The 18541-nt window shown below is 43.6% G+C and overlaps 1 non-coding gene and 1 pseudogene across 1 annotated transcript; one reads left to right on the top strand and one right to left on the bottom strand.

Moving 5' to 3' along the window:
* Positions 1 to 5552: 5552 nt before the first annotated feature.
* On the top strand, positions 5553 to 5640 carry trnay-gua. The gene is given in 2 exon segments: positions 5553 to 5589; positions 5605 to 5640. It is a non-coding gene; the product is annotated as a tRNA-Tyr (tRNA).
* A 4000-nt stretch (positions 5641 to 9640) lies between these two features.
* On the bottom strand, positions 9641 to 17149 carry LOC121310859 (annotated as a pseudogene).
* Positions 17150 to 18541: the final 1392 nt, after the last annotated feature.

Raw genomic sequence — 18541 nt, forward strand, 5'->3', positions numbered from 1 at the left:
TCTCAGATACAGGCCACTTATGGATGACTCTGTTTTCAGTGCAGATTGAGATAAAAAGTTGATCTTGTATTCTACACTGTTATCTATATGCAAACGCACACACACACTGAGACACACACACACACACACACAGTGCTGCTTTGTTTCAACAGGGAAGTGCTTTCTTCTCTCCCTCACACACTGTATAAAGGGGGTGGATGTTCCCCTCAGTGTTCAATTCTCTATTAAATTAATCAGACCATACAGCTGAATCTTTTCCCATCACTTGACAATGCAGCTGCTGTCCAGCCACCTTTACTGATTTAGTTTTCTGTATTTTCGGTTCCCTGAACAGTCTTCAATTGAGAAGACTACAGCATTGCCTGGTGAGGGGAACGCAGCTGTTCTCTGAAAAGCTGGACTTTGGTGCCACCTCGTGGTCATTCCACAAAATTACAGACAAAGCGCCAATAACGACACGCTTTGATAAAACAGTTTTTTAATCGTGGTCTTGAATTCACTTCAAAATGTACGGGTTTGGTTTCATTTAGAATTAATACAAGAAACACAACCAATTCAATGGCAAACGTTTCGACTAGAAGTCTTCAGGTTTCAATTTGTTTCTCTGCATTGTTTTCCAGTGCACATAAAACAGCACATACAGGCACAGTCTAGAAACAAACACAGGACTGGCTGAGCAAGATGGAGTGCCAAGATTCTCTGAACAAACAAACCAGAGTCAAATAGGATGTCCAGCTAGCTGTAGGAAGAGTCACCACTGCAAGACTTGAAAGCAGCTCACAGACACACACAGACACACACAAATACACAAACACACTGACACACCACTTACAGAACAACTTACAAGTGTGTCCTACATATAGCAGGTGTTTTAATGTGCCACCTGCTGCCTACGGTGGCCCTGAAGTGCAAAACACAACGTGAACAACAAAATAGCAAATCAGAAAACACAACAACAAACTGCAAAACAAATTAACAAATGAGAAAACACAACAACAAACTGAAAAACAAAATAGCAAATCAGAAAACACAACGACAAACTGCAAAACAAAATAGCAAATCAGAAAACACAACAACAAACTGAAAAACAAAATAGCAAATCAGAAAACACAACGACAAACTGAAAAACAAAATAGCAAATCAGAAAACACAACGACAAACTGAAAACAAAATAGCAAATCAGAAAACACAACAACAAAATGAAAAACAAAATAGCAAATGAGAAAACAAAAAGACATGAACTCTGAACCGGGGTAAGTCACTTTCCTCATGTTTGAATTTGAATAATGTTTTGTGCTCGTTTATTTCACACTCGGTTTTTCTAATGTAAGGACTAATAAAATCATTATTCAAATTCAAACATGAGGGAAGAGTCTCTCCAGGCTAGTGTCCAAGTGCTTCCGCCCACAGTGCTGCAGCAGTGATTGACATGCTGCTCCTCCAATCAGTGACGTGACACCCTTTACCAATCTCCCCTCCCTTTCCGGTTCAGAGTTCATGTCTTTTTGTTTTCTGATTTGCTATTTTGTTTTTCAGTTTGTTGTTGTGTTTTCTGATTTGCTATTTTGTTTTTCAGTTTGTTGTTGTGTTTTCTGATTTGCTATTTTGTTTTGCAGTTTGTCGTTGTGTTTTCTGATTTGCTATTTTGTTTTGCAGTTTGTTGTTGTGTTTTCTGATTTGCTATTTTGTTTTTCAGTTTGTTGTTGTGTTTTCTGATTTGCTATTTTGTTTTGCAGTTTGTTGTCCCATTCACAGCAGCGCAGCCTCGTTTTTCTCCATTTGCTATTTTGTTTTTCAGTTTGTCGTTGTGTTTTCTGATTTGCTATTTTGTTTTCCAATTTGTCGTTGTGTTTCTCTTGTTTCCAATCACAGCAGCCGCAGCCTCTCAGTTTGTATCCAATCACAGCAGCCGCAGTTTTCTCAGCTTGTATCCAATCACAGCTTGTATCCCGCAGCCTCTCAGCTTGTATCCAATCACAGCAGCCGCAGCCTCTCAGCTTGTATCCAATCACAGCAGCGCAGCCTCTCAGCTTGTATCCAATCACAGCAGCGCAGCCTCTCAGCTTGTATCCAATCACAGCAGCGCAGCCTCTCAGCTTGTATCCAATCACAGCAGCCGCAGCCTCTCAGCTTGTATCCAATCACAGCAGCGCAGCCTCTCAGCTTGTATCCAATCACAGCAGCGCAGCCTCTCAGCTTGTATCCAATCACAGCAGCGCAGCCTCTCAGCTTGTATCCAATCACAGCAGCGCAGCCTCTCAGCTTGTATCCAATCACAGCAGCGCAGCCTCTCAGCTTGTATCCAATCACAGCAGCGCAGCCTCTCAGCTTGTATCCAATCACAGCAGCGCAGCCTCTCAGCTTGTATCCAATCACAGCAGCGCAGCCTCTCAGCTTGTATCCAATCACAGCAGCGCAGCCTCTCAGCTTGTATCCAATCACAGCAGCGCAGCCTCTCAGCTTGTATCCAATCACAGCAGCCGCAGCCTCTCAGCTTGTATCCAATCACAGCAGCCGCAGCCTCTCAGCTTGTATCCAATCACAGCAGCCGCAGCCTCTCAGCTTGTATCCAATCACAGCAGCGCAGCCTCTCAGCTTGTATCCAATCACAGCAGCGCAGCCTCTCAGCTTGTATCCAATCACAGCAGCCGCAGCCTCTCAGCTTGTATCCAATCACAGCAGCGCAGCCTCTCAGCTTGTATCCAATCACAGCAGCCGCAGCCTCTCAGCTTGTATCCAATCACAGCAGCGCAGCCTCTCAGCTTGTATCCAATCACAGCAGCGCAGCCTCTCAGCTTGTATCCAATCACAGCAGCGCAGCCTCTCAGCTTGTATCCAATCACAGCAGCCGCAGCCTCTCAGCTTGTATCCAATCACAGCAGCGCAGCCTCTCAGCTTGTATCCAATCACAGCAGCGCAGCCTCTCAGCTTGTATCCAATCACAGCAGCCGCAGCCTCTCAGCTTGTATCCAATCACAGCAGCGCAGCCTCTCAGCTTGTATCCAATCACAGCAGCGCAGCCTCTCAGCTTGTATCCAATCACAGCAGCGCAGCCTCTCAGCTTGTATCCAATCACAGCAGCGCAGCCTCTCAGCTTGTATCCAATCACAGCAGCGCAGCCTCTCAGCTTGTATCCAATCACAGCAGCGCAGCCTCTCAGCTTGCCTCTATCCAATCACAGCAGCGCAGCCTCTCAGCTTGTATCCAATCACAGCAGCGCAGCCTCTCAGCTTGTATCCTCTCAGCTTGTATCCCTCACAGCAGCGCAGCCTCTCAGCTTGTATCCAATCACAGCAGCGCAGCCTCTCAGCTTGTATCCAATCACAGCAGCGCAGCCTCTCAGCTTGTATCCAATCACAGCAGCGCAGCCTCTCAGCTTGTATCCAATCACAGCAGCGCAGCCTCTCAGCTTGTATCCAATCACAGCAGCGCAGCCTCTCAGCTTGTATCCAATCACAGCAGCGCAGCCTCTCAGCTTGTATCCAATCACAGCAGCGCAGCCTCTCAGCTTGTATCCAATCACAGCAGCGCAGCCTCTCAGCTTGTATCCAATCACAGCAGCGCAGCCTCTCAGCTTGTATCCAATCACAGCAGCCGCAGCCTCTCACACTTGTATCCAATCACAGCAGCGCAGCCTCTCAGCTTGTATCCAATCACACAGCGCAGCAGCAGTATCCTCTCTCAGCTTGTATCCAATCACAGCAGCGCTCGTTGCGCATGCTCGGTATCCAATTTGGACACACTGCATTTACCAGGATGCTGCATGCTCGTGTGATTTTGGACTACATTCCGAGCGCTAAAGACTGCATTTGTATCCAATCACAGCAGCGCAGCCTCTCAGCTTGTATCCAATCACAGCAGCGCAGCCTCTCAGCCTTGTATCCAATGCACAGTTTTTGGACTACAGCGAGCTCTCAGCTTGTATCCAATCACAGCAGTTGCAGCCTCTCAGCTTTATCCAATCACAGCAGCGCAGACCTCTCAGCTTGTATCCAATCACAGCAGCGCAGCCTCTCAGCTTGTATCCAATCACAGCAGCGCTATATGCGCTCTGCTAGGGTCTGTTTTAATTGAAACTCGATTGTAAATTGCTTTTGTGTTTTTTTGTCCCCCTGTGTCCTGGGCCCAGGTTCATTGCACCCCTGTAACTGAACCTCAGAAACACCAATGCCGTGGACACGCACACGCGTGGAGAGGCGTGGCTGTAAACGTGAAGGAGGGACGCGTCCGCTCTGCAGGAGCTGCGACTCGCAGAAAATAAACAACCATATTAAACTATTAGTGGCTGCAAGTAATAATAATAATAATAATAATAATAATAATAATAATAATAATATTCATTATTATTATTAACTATACAAGTATTAAGCACTGATATTCATTTGAACTGTACGGATAAACACATTTGCATTTACAGTACAATTTTACACCAAAAAAAAATCCCCTTTCAGCTCAAGCGAAACTGCAATAAATTGCATGGTGTCCGGGTCTAGGAGCCGCGTTGCTAAGCTGAGTTCGGAAGCGGTTCTACTAGGAGAAGGTTCGAGAACAGTTTGTAATTTGGTTCTGGTTCTGGTCTGTTCGGCTCAAGCGTTTGCTAACTGAGGCGAACACTGTGAAGAGGGAGTTTGCGCAAAACAAGAATGAAGACAGGCTGGGAGAGCATTGCTATGACAAGGTTTGCCAATTTATGTGAGAGAAAAAGAAGCAGAAAGAGTCTCTTCAGGAATGTTTAATATTATAACGCGGCTTATTTCTATAATATTGGTATTTTACGATAATATCGATCCATTATTATTGATGTTGATTTTGAATTCCGTTTTGAAATCGCTAACCCGGCGTTTCTCTTTGGGATTGGAGGCTGTGTTGCAGTTTGAAATGTTGCTGGGATGTTCAGTAACCCGCTCAGCTCATCTTGTTCAAAGCTAACACAGCTCCTTAACTGCAAGACGAGGGGTTCCAGTGAAGGCGATTGCCCGGCCAGGACCGTCCGAACGGGCCGGAGTCGCTGCGAGGCGGGGCTTGGGAAGCGCCAGTGCTCTGGGTGTCTCAGTGTGTCCCACTCCCTACCCACACACGCAACACACCCCCTGGGACACCAGCTGCCCACCCCTCTCTTTCGCTCTGCTGCCTTTCTACAAAATATGAGCACAATGTTAGTGTTTACAATGCCGCTGATCAGCGCTCTTCCAAGCTTGTGATTTCCACATGAACTCTAGCCTGGGAAAGCCAGAGTTGCCGTCTGGTGACCACCAGCACCGCAAGGCATCGGCCCTCCGCTCTGGCCGTGAGCTGGGCAGCCTGACCCGCTAGTTTAAAATGCCGCTCACTTCTCAAAGTGCTTATTATCCAGGAGCTATAAACAGCTGACTGCTTTACCCGTGAGCTGCACTCCGCTATAAATATATTAGAATGCATTCAGCAATTGAAACATGACATTTAAGACGCTTCTCGCATGTAGCAGTTGGTTTACGGTTTGAATGGATGCATTTTAATTCATTGTCATGAAGTGCTTGATTCAGACAGTCTGGCCGCGGTGTGTCTCAGACCTGCCTTCGATAGCTCAGCTGGTAGAGCGGAGGGCTGTAGTGGTGAAGCCCGGGCATCCTTAGGTCGCGGGTTCAAATCCGGCTCGAAGGACACAAGTTCTGCTTTTCATCAGCTCGTTGTGTTTAAATCGGTATGTTTTCTGGAAATTCGTGATGCCTTTTTACGCCGAGCCCAATATTAGCAGCGGGTTTCACAGAACACGAAGGCAGGCGGGCACCGCTAGTGCTGATCCGGGTCTGTGAAACGGGAGCGGGATGAGACGGGACTCGACACAACTGCCGGACTGGGCATCAAAAACAACGCGAAACGCCTTCAAAAAACTGCACCGCACGATTCATCCGTTTCACTGCCCGCCCGGTTTGCGGTGCTTCTCATACGCTTCTGATTTTGTTCTTTGTCATTCACTCACAATAATCTCTTCTATTGAGATACATTTCATTGTTTTTGAAAGAAAGCAATCTAACAAAATACCATATTGATTCATATTGATAAAGAACCGTTAGCTCGCTTCTCATCTCTTTGTTAATGGATGCTGTCAATCGCACCCTTTCATTTGATTAACAGTAGCTGCTGGTAATAACTGGTAATGGACTGGGGGGTACATCCTGTGTCCTGTCCTATATTGCTGCATGCTTTCTACCTGGGGGACACTATACTGCGGGCGGATCACCTCTCCTCTGGAGGGAGGGATAACCTGTACTACAGTATAACCCTACACTCCGTGTTTCAGTGGGTGGCTTCATGCTTTAGTATTTGATTGTTGATTTGCTTCGTTTGATATTTGTCTGTATTGATTTCATTGGGTTTTGTTTGGGTGTTTCTTTGAGTTTTGTTGTCACATTTATTCTCTCTTATGCACTAGTCCCTTTAATCACTCCAGTGAAACTCCTACTATAGGGAAATCTGGCTGAGCTCGAGTGCTCCCCCACTGGCTGGAATTGGGATAGCATTTCTTGATGGATTGCAGCCTGTGGTATTTTGCTTATTTACTGGGTTTTTAACTATTTATTGTAATTTAATCAAAGCTTTGGATCATTACTTCAGCTCCCAGACTGCTGTTCATTTCAGCCAGAGGACAATCTGCTGATTGTTAAAGCTGCACAAGCGCACCTAACTCTATTCCGGACCCTACCGGATAACAAAGGTGATGCAGCGCTACTCGGACCCCAGCGTGGCATTCACACTGGCTTAGGTGGGTTTGTTACAGCGGAAAGAGAGTGAGAAAGAGCTGGAAGGTAAAAACTCCCTTTACAAACGCTAGTCAGGGAAAGCAGGGCTGTGTACTAGTAAATGACTCGGCCGTCTGGACTGATAGTATAGAGTTTTGTTAATTTAGTTCACACACAGGTTTTGTTTAAACAGTTTATTCTGATTTCTCTGTTTTGTTTGTTTAAAAGCAGCTTGGTGACTGGGCCTTGTTGACGCACCCACACAAACACACAAACAGTGGTGAAGTCCTGGCCCTTCCCCTCGCACAAAGGGCTTTACCACAGTAAACGAAGCCCCTTTGGAAACATGCAACGCTAGTGTCATTGTGTAGAACAAAAAGCACAGTCCTTGGCAAAAACAATATTGAAATGCTCCTCAATGACCCCATTATGCGCTCTATCTCTCTGCGTCAGTGCCTGTCGATGATGGCTCTATCGAGTGATATTTGATCGTGAGGGGAGTTATTCGTCCCGAGTCAAAGGCGAGTGCGCTAAAGAAAGTCAAGGTCAGTTATCACACGGTAGATCCATCATTGAGAGGCACTATCGCTATTAGAAAATGCTGTTTATCATTTAGAAATAACACCTTCAAACCTAGATTTACCTTGAACTTGTACTGATTCACTGGGTCCCTTTCCGCTGAGTGGAGACGCTGTAAGGAAATAGTTTGCTCTTTGCTGGACTCTCTCCAGGGCCACAGTGTCCCTCACTGTGGTGATCAGACTTGGACACAGTAGTGCAAGTGCGCTCTCACCAGTGCATTATACAACCTCCTCATACCCTCCTTGGATTTGTACTCTACATGGTGTACAGAACCCTCCATTGAAGGACCCTGATCTTTTAGGGAGCGCTGGCTTGCACAGTGTCATCCACACCCAGCCTCCCTCGCTGAAGGTCTTTTCATCCACGCTATTTAGAGACAGACTAGATCAGTTCCCAAACCTCAGCACAGGTCCTGGTTCATCACAGTATCGCTCCACTGCGGGGGAGACCAGCAGCTTAGAGAAAGTGTCTCAGTGTCAGGGAACGACTGATCTGGAAACAACTGCTTCAGCCTCTCCAAGCACTCCTCCAGCAGTGCAGCTCCAAACTGTGATAAAAACAGGTTAATAAAGCGAGCAGATCGGACTCTCAGAACAGAGCCAGGGATTGTGCACTCCTCCAGGGACTCCCAATCCATTCCACACCTTACTGATCCCCGTGCTGATCAGCGAAAATGGGAAACAAGCTGATTCTAAAACAACACATTTTAAACAGACTTTTCACTGTGCTCTCGCCTTCAATGGGGTTAAAACGAAACTATGCCAGAGCTGGAGGTGTGCAGCTGGTCTAGCTGATGAGACGTGATGGATTGAGAGTATACAGTGTGGGGTGGGGAGTGTTGAGCTGGGGGTGCTGGAGATGAACTGTGCTGGAGCTGGGAGCTGTAAGTTGGGAGCTGTGTGCTGTGCCGTGTGAGAAGCTGAGAAAGCAGATTGCAACTCGAGCTGTGGACTTGGAGGATTGGAGCTGTGTGAGATCACTAGGAGCAGTAGCTGAGGATCAGTGGGTTTCCTACCTGGGAGCAGTGTGTTCATGAGCAGTGAGATATGCACCCCTTTCCTTTAGACCTCTCTCCCTCTCTCTTTCTCAAGCACTTAGCCTCGGTAGACTGGCTGCATGGGGCTCTCGTGTGTTTTAAATGGGATGTTTTAGACTCTTTTAGGGACTGTTAGCTTGACTAACCATCTGGAAGTGTCTGATAGCTTGATCCCAGAGTCGAGAAGCGACTGAAATCATTTGAACCCGAGCTCGCGCTCTGAAGACAACAGAGCCTCACAGGCTCATGCCAGCTGGGCACGCTGAAGATGGGAAAAACCTGCTTTTATTTTCTCCCACAATACTGTACTGTCTCCTTTCATTCAGTTTGTAACTTTGTTATCTTTTTGGTGTTTGTCTATCCAGAGCGGACATTTCAGTTCTTCTATACTTCACCCCCTCAGCTTCTGGGAGGATTCAGGACTGTGCCTGTAGTGTTCTTTGAGCAGCTTCACAATAGTATTATCCTGCTATCATTGGCTCCTTCAACTGGCAGGCAAACCTTTGAAAGATACAATAGACTGAATCGCTCTGTTTTATTCTTCTTGCATCAGACCCAGCAGTCACTGGACAAAGACCTGCATGAAACAGGCTGCTCTGCTGGTATTGTTTAGTTACAAAGACCTGTATGAAACAGGCTGCTCTGCTGGTATTGTTGAGTTACAAAGACCTGTATGAAACAGGCTGCTCTGCTGGTATTGTTTAGTTACAAAGACCTGTATGAAACAGGCTGCTCTGCTGGTATTGTTTAGTTACAAAGACCTGTATGAAACAGGCTGCTCTGCTGGTATTGTTTAGTTACAAAGACCTGTATGAAACAGGCTGCTCTGCTGGTATTGTTTAGTTACAAAGACCTGTATGAAACAGGCTGCTCTGCTGGTATTGTTTAGTTAAAGCAACACTGTGTGCTCATTGTTATAGTAGAATATATTTTATGTGTGTTTAACATTTTCTCCAAAGCTTTTTTGTGCTCTTTCCAGAGAGCAGCTGCTGTTGACAGTCCACTTAGTTTATGTTCATTTCAGAAGTAGGTGCAGAACAAAACATTTATTGAAAATTAAAACTTTACAAAACATTTAAAGGAAAAGTACAGGGAAAAAAGGTTTGCATTAATTTAAGCACAGAAACATAAAATAAAGGGTATTAAAATGGTGCTTATTTACATTCATGTTTTGGTTTTAATTTAAAACGTGATTATAAAGACTGCTGACATTAAACAGTGCTTTGAATAATAATAACCAATAAAATTAACAAATAAACTTCTCACCCTCTCTAAACAACTTGATTTAACTTGATTTAAGCTACAATAAAGAGTCTTTAATAAAACAGCGCTTAGAACAGTCCTCAAGGTTGTGTGAATAGGGCCCTACATTTCCAATGGAACCACACCAAGTGAAAAGAATTGCTTTCAATCAGGCTCTGCGCAGCTGCACAGTTTGTCCTGAAGAGGGCGACAAAGGCCAGGCTTAAAACACGTTTCTGCTTTTCCACTGTGGGCAGATTCCACATGTAATGCAGTTTGATTGGGATTTACGATATCCATGGAAATGTCTTCTTTCTTGTGATGATATTTCACTCACATTATTGTTCAAATAAGCAAACAGTTATAATATTGAAACTTTGAACTGCCTGACGAGTAGACCCGATGCATCTAATTAAATGCTCGTTAGGGTAATTATCCAACCATTTCAGAATGGGATCATTTACAAACAAAATTCTAATAATAACACGAGGAAAAGGCATCTTGTACCTATTGCTTGCCTGTATAAAGGTATGTATGAAGCCCCAGGGTTTACAGATTTGCCAGATGCACCTAAATCCCAAATAGTTCAGCTAGATACTATAAATATCTATAAATATTAATTTGATAGACAAAATCCAACTCGAAACAAGATCATGGTTTTCTGAGAATCTTGCCCGTCATGTTTTTCAAACCTGCACATTTGAGACCTATGTAGCCAATGGAGTGCAATATAGGAACACATTGTGGGATTATTTAGTGAGCTACAATCAGCTTAAGAGATACTTCTCAGTACTTGCTGTGGGAATTCTAGCACTGTGCAGAGATGCCAACTAAGTCTGCCACTTGGTGCTGTGTATGTGTTTGTAATCAATAAATACTCAGGACATTTTGAACATTTGATGCTGAAACAGCTGTCCAGTTGTGAGTGTTTGCAATTACAAAAACACTCCCCTGACAGATTAAACAGTAAAAATGAGTCTGCCTCGGCCCCAAGTGTAAAAACAAATAATTCACCTCGTTTCACGCTGCAGGGGGCGCCGTTTTACCCCCTAACTTTCATCCAAAGTTGTGTCAGATTGAACATTCCCTTCAGCCAAGGAGTGGAGAGGACAGACAGGGAGTTCAATACAAAGGGTTTCTTACAACACAAGACAGTCTAGTTCAGCTGGTAGATTGTTACAGGGGAATCATAATAACCAAAGCCAAAACCCAGGATAGAGCGGCTCAGTGAATGTGGTTTGGAATCTGTGCAGGAGGGTCATTGTGTCAGAGACGCCATAAAAGGACAGAGTGCCGGCATTAAAGTCCAGATACACTCCTATTCTGGGGGAGCGGGGGGCAGTTATTGCAGTTTTATTGTTATTGTGCCAGGCAGTGTAACTGGAACCAGAGCAGAACAAACTCCAGGACTTGTCATTGTATCCAAGAGCACAGGAACAATCCCCTCCTTTCCTGCTGATTCCTTTATATGTTACTCCTATAGAAGCCCGTCCCCCACTGCACTCAATCTCCCAGTAACAGCGAGTCCCAGACAAACCCTCTCTGCAAAGCACTTGGAACCAGCAATCAAATCTCTCTGGGGTATCAGCACATCGCTGGGTCTCTCTCCTCCATGTCACCTTTCTGTTCCCTTCAGACAGACAGAGGTTTCTATGCGCTGTGTTGGGGTCCAGTGTGAGCTGACAGGAATCTGATTGAAGAGAAGAGGACGGGTAGAAGAGAGACGGGTAGAAAAGTCAAATCACTGCAAAAATCTCCACTAGGTTTGAATGGTACAAAACCAACACAAAGACAGACTGATCAATACATACTACAGCAGGGTCTTTTTATAAAGGCTGTTTCTAAGAGAAGGCTACAGCTTGAAAACAGAAGAGGCGTTGAGGTACAAAGGGACAGAAGGGAGTAAAAGGATTATTTGTATTTTGGGTGAGTTAAAAGATGGGATGATTATCTATTCAAGGATACAAAGCTATTTAGGGAGAGAAAGGTCTGAGTGGAAGAACATGCAACCAGTGCCCCTCCCCCAGTCATTCTGCATGTATTCATCTGAACCAATACTTGCTGGAGAGGAGTGTAGATTAATGGCTTCACAATTACAAATAAATAATAATAATTGCTGGCCTCAAGCTCCACCCCTCCCTGTTCTGTAGTGTTAGCTCTTCTCACAATGGAGTGACACATCTTTCAATCAAATGCTTCAGTGAAAACAGACTTACATTTCAAAAACTCAGCTCTGTTCCTTGGCTCTGGAGCCTGCAGACTGCAAACTGCAACTTCATTCACTGAGAGAAATAGAATTGAAACATGTGGATTAATACACAACACACACAAGACTCCAAACAGCAATCTGAAAAGAAACAAGGCTTATTCACGACATTTAATTGTGTAAAAATCCGTACTTCAAGATGTTCACGATTACAATGAAGATGCATTCCATCCATATCGGTGCAGCAGCCAAAGTTAATGTGAACACGCCTGCACTGCACTGGAGTCTTGAATTCCTTCCTTTCCATCATATCTCTTTGCCCAACAGTACTGTGTCCATATTAGGACACTCTTGTGCATCAAACATCCAAAAGTCATTGTCTGCTCCATCCTCACATCACAAATCCTCCCTGCTTCATCAGTCATTGTCTGCTCCATCCTCACATCACACCTCCTCCCTGCCTCATCAGTCATTGTCTGCTCCATCCTCACATCACACCTGCTCCTGCTTCATCAGTCCCTCCTCCTCCCTCTCTCCCTCTTCTCTTCCTCCTCCCTGCTTCATCAGTCCCTGCTGTCATCCCTGCTCCCTTCTCCCTCCTACCTGCTCCCACCTCCCTTCTCCCTCCTACACACATCCTCCTCCTCCTCCCTGCTCCCTCCTCCATGGTGTCTCCTCCCTGCTGCCTGCTCCCTCCTCCTTTCTCTCTGCTACAATACTCATATAACCAACAATCTGCAAGAGGTCTTTATTAATGTCTTGCAAGTCCTGTCCCTCCTCAAGCCATGGTCTATTTGAGAAATCTCTACCAAAGGAATCTATTTCACACCAACCTGTTGTGGTTATTTTGACTAATTCCCCCTTGCAGAAGTCCTCAATATGGTCTTTAAGTTCAGATACAGCTTTCCTCACGGCCCCAAAAGAGATGTCTGTATTGACAGTAACGCTGGGTAAGTCTCCAGCTTCAGGAGGGGCACAGAGAGACTGGAAATTCTACAACAGGAAAGTGGAGGAAAGGAGTTTTCAGTGAAACAGAATGGGCTCCAAAACATTCCTGGTGAAAAGCAAGGATTCATTCAATTGGAGAGGTCTGTCTGAAAGCGTCCCAGTTATGTACTTGAGATTTTCTAACAAGCAGTGATGTTACCTGTAGAAAATGGATGTGATCCTCTGTCTCTGAAAGCTGTTTCAGCTCAGCGTTTCTCCTCCTTAGCTCAGCAATCTCCTGCTCCAGTTTCTTCATGCGTCCTTCAGCCTGATTCACTGCAGCCTTCTCGTTAGCTCCAATCAGCTCAATAACCTCAGTGTGGATCTTCTCAATGGATCGGATCAGCTCAGTAAAGATCTTCTCACTTTCCTTTATTTCTATGCATGCAGATCTCTGAGTGAAAGAACACAGTAGAGGAGACATGGTTAGAATTGATATCAAAAACACATCAGGCATAGACAGCAAACTTCTTCAAATGTGTTCCAGTCCATCTAATAATAATAATAATAATAATAATAATAATAATAATAATAATAATAATAATAAATAATAACCCCTCTTGTCAATACCCACTTTCAGTGACTCCACAGCCTGTTTGAGCTCCTTCACTTCTTTCAGTCTCTCCTGGATTCTCTGCTGTATTTCTGTCTGTGTCTCTCCCAGCTGCTTCTGTGTAGAAACACAGTGACACAGTGACATTTCTGATGAGGCATTGAGTGATATCCTGTCACACCCAACACAGGCCTGTCTAAGAATGCTACTGAAACTGACAGAATCATTTTAGTTCAAATATATTTTCTATTTTCTTGTCCCCTTACCTCTTTACAATGTTGCAATAATTCTGAATGGTTTTCGAATATGTTTTGCTCTTCAGTTCTAGTTCCATGCCATAGACGTCTGTAGCACAGGCTAGATCAGACAGCATGTGTGTATAGTAGTAAGATACAACACCATCTAGTGCACAGCGGCCAGCAATACAAAAGGACACTTGATCCACAGTTGCTTAGTGAAAAGATGGACTGCTCAAATCTGCTGCAGCTTGTCAATGCATATTTCGAGTGCAGTAGAATTGAGCTATTTCTCTAATGTGTGAATAAGGGTGTGTGTGTGTGTAACGGTGAGTCTGTGCTTGTTTACTGAAAGACACACTTCTCTGCTGCAGCTTGTCAGCTGATCTTGGTGTCGAGTTACAGGCGTCTGGGGAGTGGTGATGTCAGCGTTTGTTCACAAAGCCTCATTTTATAATGACAGTGCAGAAGCTCCAGCATATCTGCACCCAAAAGAAGAACACCCTCCCCTCCCACCCCCACAGCAGCTCTCTCACATGAGAAGTGGAACACAGACGCAGAGCCTGACGAACAAGCAGCTCAGCCTAAATGTGCTCGTGCAAGCCCCCCTGGCACTCCGCTGCACACAGGCAGCACTTACACACTGTGCTTATTTCCCTGTTTGTGCTGCTTTTGTAAATATGTTCATTCTTTGTTTTCAGCTCAATCTATTCAGAATGTACCCAATGTTCATTTCATGTTCAGGTTTCATTCAGCAGTGTTAGAACATAAGAACATAAGAACATAAGAAAGTTTACAAACGAGAGGAGGCCATTCGGCCCATCTTGCTGGTTTGGTTGTTAGCAGCTTATTGATCCCAAAATCTTATCAAGCAACTTCTTGAAGGATCCCAGGGTGTCAGCTTCAATAACATTACTGGGGAGTTGATTCCAGACCCTCACAATTCTCTGTGTAAAAAAAGTGCCCCCTATTTTCTGTTCTGAATGCCCCTTTGTCTAAACTCCATTTGTGACCCCTGGTCCTTGTTTCTTTTTTCAGGCTGAAAAAGTCCCTTGGGTCGACACTGTCAATACCTTTTAGAATTTTGAATGCTTGAATTAGGTCGCCACGTAGTCTTCTTTGTTCAAGACTGAACAGATTCAATTCTTTTAGCCTGGCTGCATATGACATGCCTTTTAAACCCAGAATAATTCTGGTCGCTCTTCTTTGCACTCTTTCTAGAGCAGCAATATCTTTTTTATAGCAAGGTGACCAGAACTGAACACAATATTCAAGATGAGGTCTTACTAGTGCATTGTACAGTTTTAACATTACTTCCCTTGATTTAAATTCAACACTTTTCACAATGTATCCGAGCATCTTGTTAGCCTTTTTTATAGCTTCCCCACATTGTCTAGATGAAGACATTTCTGAGTCAACAAAAACTCCTAGGTCTTTTTCATAGATTCCTTCTCCAATTTCAGTATCTCCCATATGATATTTATAATGTACATTTTTATTTCCTGCGTGCAGTACCTTACACTTTTCTCTATTAAATGTCATTTGCCATGTGTCTGCCCAGTTCTGAATCTTGTCTAGATCATTTTGAATGACCTTTGCTGCTGCAACAGTGTTTGCCACTCCTCCTACTTTTGTGTCGTCTGCAAATTTAACAAGTTTGCTTACTATACCAGAATCTAAATCATTAATGTAGATTAGGAATAGCAGAAGGACTGTTTTAATAAACAAGAAATGAAGATTGTTTCTAAAGTGTTTTTGTGTGTTTTTTGTTTCCTACACCAAAGAGGGTGAGTGTGAGATTGAGTGTTGTTTTCCATGCAAGCCCAGTTTGTTCCCTTTCATTTGATGGGAGACACTTGCATGTCACCCCTACAGTTATGGAGCTGTGCGCACAAATTTGAAAACAGGGAAAACAAGCCAAAATTGGTCCGGACCTCAAAGAGTTTTAAAATAATTGCTTGGCTTTGCTGGGAACTTCATGTTTCCACAGTTTCTGCATATGAAAATGTGGTGGGAAAATTACAATGTTGCTACTGCTCTGATTGTTCAGGGTTTCCATGCTCAGGTTTAAATGCTATTACAGGTTATAAGATTTAGGTATAATATAATAATAATGTATTATGTACTGGTAGTTGTTTTTGAACATACTTCCTCTTTCTTGCTGCAGGGCAAGCGGCCCATATAAGGGATGGAAAGATACTGACTACCTACGAGCCACCAGCTCGAAACAGAAGTTTTTCCTTATTTAGGAAATAAATCCTTGCGTTCGTGACACTTCACAGAAGTGTCTTTCGACTTAATCAGAATAGGTATATTGAAATTAGGATGTTTGCAAAATAGACAAGTTGTTATTGTTGCATATGATTGGTCTCGTCTTAATCTTCCAAGTTGTTGCTATCCATGAATATTGAGTTAGCTTTCTGTGATTGGCTCGCACTAACTGTAGGTTATTGACAAAGTGTTTATTATGCTTACTGGCTCTGTGTAGTCAGAACACTGTGAACGAGCTTCGAAACACAGTCTGTGTTGAGCATTCGTATAAGAGTTTTCAAGTTTTGACTTTGTTCGATTCAACCTTGTTTCTCTCACCGAGACTCTGAGAAAGCCGAGTGAAAACTTTTTGAAGTTGGTGACCAATTAAACTATAATATCTTAAACAATGAAACAGACATATGATTCTATAAAATAACCAAATATACAAAATACTAGCAATATAAATTATAATATTTTTACATTAAATTCCAATCTGCCTCCAACTACCCAACTCAGCTTGAAATACATTTGAATCCATAAAAAAAAATAAAAAACTACAGCTCTTTAAATAGCTCTTAATATACAATTCAAATCTGATCTAATGTGAAACTGTATAACCTAGTAAACAGACATGTTAAATATCCCTGGGAATTCTTATCTTCTAGGATAGCTACAAGGAAATGGTTCAAACCCTTACCTGTTTCCCAGTCCTTTCTTTCTCAGCTGAGACTGTATCATGGCTCTTGTGTTCATCTTGTGTACACAACAAGCAAATACACGTCTGATCGGTTCTACAGAAGACCTCCAAAACCTTTTGGTGTTCAGCACAAAGCTTCTGCTCCAGATTTCCAGTTGCATTGATCAGCTTGTGCCTCTTGAAAGCAGCCCCCTCATAGTGTGGCTTGACGTGTGTTTCACAGTAAGAGGCCAGGCACGTCAAACAGGATTTCACAGCTTTGAACTTTCTCCCAGTGCAGAAATCACACGGCACATCTCCAGGTCCAGCATAACTTTGAGCAGGAGGAGGATTGAGTCCTGTCTTCTTTAATTCCTCCACGACTTCAGCCAGCATGGTGTTTCTGCGCAGAACAGGCCTTGGGGTAAAGGTCTCTCTGCACTGGGGGCAGCTGTAGACACCTGTATGATCAGTCTGATCCCAGCAGTTCTTAATACACCCCATACAGTAACTGTGTCCACATGGAATAGCGACTGGGTCCTTCAATAGCTCCAGACACACTGAACAGCTAAACTGGTCATGTGCTACAAGAATATTTGCTTCTGCCATTTCTGCTGCAGTGGGACAGACAGACTGACGATTTCACAAGAAATGAGACCACTGTGCTGATTTCCTAGAACTGAGTAAAGCTCTCAGAGGTGGGGTTTGGGACTGAGGCCAGTTTTAGACAAGCAGGCTGAGCAGAGACTGCTGAATCAGTGACTCTATGAAACTGTTTCTAAATCATTCAGCAAATATTACAATGTGAAGATTAGCAATTAAACAACTCATTTGGCAGGTTGTTGTTTTTTTTATTGTTTAATATCAGGGCTGAAGAGTCTAACATTGTGTTTCAGCTCAAAATCTATAACATGTACAATCAGGGACGTCGCTAGGCTTATTTTAGTGGGGCTTTAGCACCCCTAAAATATTAGTTACCCCCTCCCTAAATAAATCAATATATCAGTCGATATATTTTCTCTGTGATTTCTTTTTTTTTTCGTCAACCTCTCCATCGCATCTTAATCTGTGTCCCGGGCGGGCGCTAGGACCCGGGGGAGGCTGCTGCTGCAGAGGCCGCTGCGCCGCTAGCGACTGTTAGGTCTGCTTGTAGCTGACATTGTGGTTCCCGTTAGCTGCTGCTGTGGCTTGAGACTGCTAGCTAACAGGAAAGGGACAGGAAAAGGCTCTGACAGGACGGATTCATGCAGGTAGGCGACGATGTGAATTTGTGGTAAGTTAGAACAACAGAGAGAGAGAGAGAGAGTATTCACTACTATAGACTTTGGTCATAATCAAAGCTTTGTTAACCAGTGCGTTTTTATGTGAGGCTGCCTGTAAGTTACAGTGTAACAGACGTTGCGAGCTAGCTAACGGTAACGTTAACGGTGTCTTTTAAATTCGACATAAGTTATGTGGCGATGATATCTAATTAACGTTGTGTTTAATGTAGTTTTGCTATCTGTGCCAGGCTATAAATGAGACAGATGACGTAACATCATGCACATATTTTTTCATACTCAATTGCTTTCATTCAGAGGCCACTGCAAAACAATTATGAGCAGGTCATGTGTAGAAAAGGCGACATAGTGTTGATCACAATGTCATTGTGTTATCCTCAATCTCTCAACTGTAGCGAGCTAACCACTAATGTTAGATGGATCTATGGAAAATCTTCAAGAGATGCAGTCCTGGGGGAGTATGCCCAGACCCCCCCCAAAAAACGAAATAATCACGAAATAAATAAATTTTAATTTCTCTATTTATTTATTTCGTTTTTCTATATTTCGAATTTTATTTCGTTTTTTATTCTTTCTTTTTTAAAATTTTGGCACAAATTATACATACATATTTGATGAATATTATCGTAAAATACCAATATTATAGAAATAAGCCGCGTTATAATATTAAACATTCCTGAAGAGACTCTTTCTGCTTCTTTTTCTCTCACATAAATTGGCAAACCTTGTCATAGCAATGCTCTCCCAGCCTGTCTTCATTCTTGTTTTGCG

The sequence above is a fragment of the Polyodon spathula genome, unplaced genomic scaffold, assembly GCF_017654505.1.
Source record: "Polyodon spathula isolate WHYD16114869_AA unplaced genomic scaffold, ASM1765450v1 scaffolds_2701, whole genome shotgun sequence".
NCBI classification, from domain to species: Eukaryota; Metazoa; Chordata; class Actinopteri; order Acipenseriformes; family Polyodontidae; genus Polyodon; species Polyodon spathula.